Genomic DNA, 2,500 nt, shown 5'->3' on the forward strand with positions numbered 1-2,500 from the left:
AACCCACGTTGTGCCTTAACCTAACCCACGTTGTGCCTTAACCTAACCCACGTTGTGCCTTAACCTAACCCACGTTGTGCCTTAACCTGCTCTGTAATTGGCATATGACACGTTACATTAATCTAGTGTTGTCTAACCACAACCCTCTGAATATAGTTCGCTACTCGCACCGCCCACCCTCTTGTGTGTCGTTTCATGTTGAACACTTCGCAAGTGTTGCTTACTTTTTACATGCTCCCGCTGTACACTGTAATGTGGACAACTGCAGGATGTACATCGCCCCCCCCCCTCCACCCTGCCTTCGCACGCTGGTCGTTCAGGTGCTTGCGTGTTCAATGCCCTTCGCAGCTGTTCACTGGCATTCGCATGTCGAAGCGCTCAGTCTACGTCGTGGTACGGCCTGTGTCCACTGTCCGCTGATATCGTAAGCTTAATCCTCACATTGTACTGCACATAGGTCCGTATGTACTGAATGATACGCTGTGGCACATGTGTGACCGTACGACTGCGCCCAACAACAGCGAACCATACGGTCCAAATGTTGTGCACTCAGCCACGTGCCGTCTCCCCATAACAGCTACATTGCAGTGTGGTACGCCATAGAGACGTGTGGGAGTAACGGACGCCCTGGATGGCGATCAGCATGAGCCGTCTGTTGATGTAGTGGCGCGTGTATTCAAACGTAGTCGTCTCTTCTCACACAGTGTGATAGCATGGTGCACCGCGTTCCACATCTGCGACATGGTACAGATGCTGGTTGACAGTCGGTCTCGTAATGGACATCGCATACGTAGGGGGCCACCTCCCACGTGTTCTCTAGTCGTGCACATTTTGTTGCGTGTATGTGGGCAGACGTAGTGTGTCGTGACACCTAACAGACAGGTATGCAATAATCGTTGCATTTGCAAACTGGGATGGACGTCTACGTTTGCTGGTGACGTGACGCAACGCAAATGAACAACTGGTAAACCCATTGTGGTGCGGTTGTTGTTGCTGGAGGTAAATCAGTAAGGGCAAATCTGTGTGTGAAGCGATACGCGGCGGTGGCTGGGTGGGACCGTCCCCGGCCGGTGAGGGGGGGCCGCCCGGCGTGCTGGCCGCGCGGTGCGTGGGCGCACGCGCTACAGCCGGCTGGTGGGGGCGCCCAGTGGCAGGCGCGCCGGCCGACGGACGCGGCAGGCGGCGCAGCTGCGCGCCGGGGCACCCTGCGCGCGGCGCCGGGCGGCCAAAGTGGGTCCTCGCGGGCCCGGTGCGAAGCGCGGTGGACATCTGCAGTGTGCTGGTCCGACTGAGGACTGTGTGCGTTGAGGATGCGCCGCCGCCCGGCACTCGGCGCCGCGACGCCGTCTGCTGCTCGGTCGCCCCAGCGGTTCTCGCTGGTGGTTTGTATCGCAGTTGTGCAGACGTGTTGGCACGTGCGCTGTGCTGGGAGAGTTCGCTTCGGCACCCACGTGGGGCCTTTGCCCTTCTGTGGCGCTGGCGTTGGAGCTGCCGGTCACCGTAGGTGGCGCGTGTTGTCTCCCGCCGGCAATGCCACGACAGCACGCTCCCGGGCCTCTGTCGGCAGCGGCAAGCTCAGTTGGGAGCACGGGTGGTCGCACCTAAAGCGTCTACTCGCCTAACTCCGGGCGATTGCGCCTCTCTCGAACCCGACCAAGTACTTAGGACGGCGCTGCGCGCCGCCGGGACCTGAGAGGGTTTCGAGGTGTATTGTGCAGGGGAGCTCAGCCTCCTCCTGTTTGCAGAATAATTGAGCGGACGCTTGCGTGTTCGCTGCGGGCCCCTGGGACACACTCCCGGGCGGCCGGCTGCTCAGCTCTAGTTGACGCAGCTCCCTGGTTGATCCTGCCAGTAGTCATATGCTTGTCTCAAAGATTAAGCCATGCATGTCTCAGTACAAGCCGCATTAAGGTGAAACCGCGAATGGCTCATTAAATCAGTTATGGTTCCTTAGATCGTACCCACGTTACTTGGATAACTGTGGTAATTCTAGAGCTAATACATGCAAACAGAGTCCCGACCAGAGATGGAAGGGACGCTTTTATTAGATCAAAACCAATCGGTCGGCTCGTCCGGTCCGTTTGCCTTGGTGACTCTGAATAACTTTGGGCTGATCGCACGGTCCTCGTACCGGCGACGCATCTTTCAAATGTCTGCCTTATCAACTGTCGATGGTAGGTTCTGCGCCTACCATGGTTGTAACGGGTAACGGGGAATCAGGGTTCGATTCCGGAGAGGGAGCCTGAGAAACGGCTACCACATCCAAGGAAGGCAGCAGGCGCGCAAATTACCCACTCCCGGCACGGGGAGGTAGTGACGAAAAATAACGATACGGGACTCATCCGAGGCCCCGTAATCGGAATGAGTACACTTTAAATCCTTTAACGAGTATCTATTGGAGGGCAAGTCTGGTGCCAGCAGCCGCGGTAATTCCAGCTCCAATAGCGTATATTAAAGTTGTTGCGGTTAAAAAGCTCGTAGTTGGATTTGTGTCCCACGC

The 2,500-nt window shown here is 57.0% G+C and overlaps 1 non-coding gene across 1 annotated transcript in view; it reads left to right on the forward strand.

The window, feature by feature from the left end:
- Window positions 1–1,832: 1,832 nt before the first annotated feature.
- The window catches only part of LOC126151242 (small subunit ribosomal RNA), a 1,909-nt gene continuing 1,241 nt past the window's right edge, over window positions 1,833–2,500 (forward strand). Inside the window, exon 1 of the ribosomal RNA XR_007531870.1 lies at window positions 1,833–2,500. This exon is cut by the window's right edge and continues 1,241 nt beyond it. This is a non-coding gene — a ribosomal RNA (small subunit ribosomal RNA).

The sequence above is a fragment of the Schistocerca cancellata genome, unplaced genomic scaffold (assembly GCF_023864275.1).
Source record: "Schistocerca cancellata isolate TAMUIC-IGC-003103 unplaced genomic scaffold, iqSchCanc2.1 HiC_scaffold_1046, whole genome shotgun sequence".
NCBI lineage: Eukaryota > Metazoa > Arthropoda > Insecta > Orthoptera > Acrididae > Schistocerca > Schistocerca cancellata.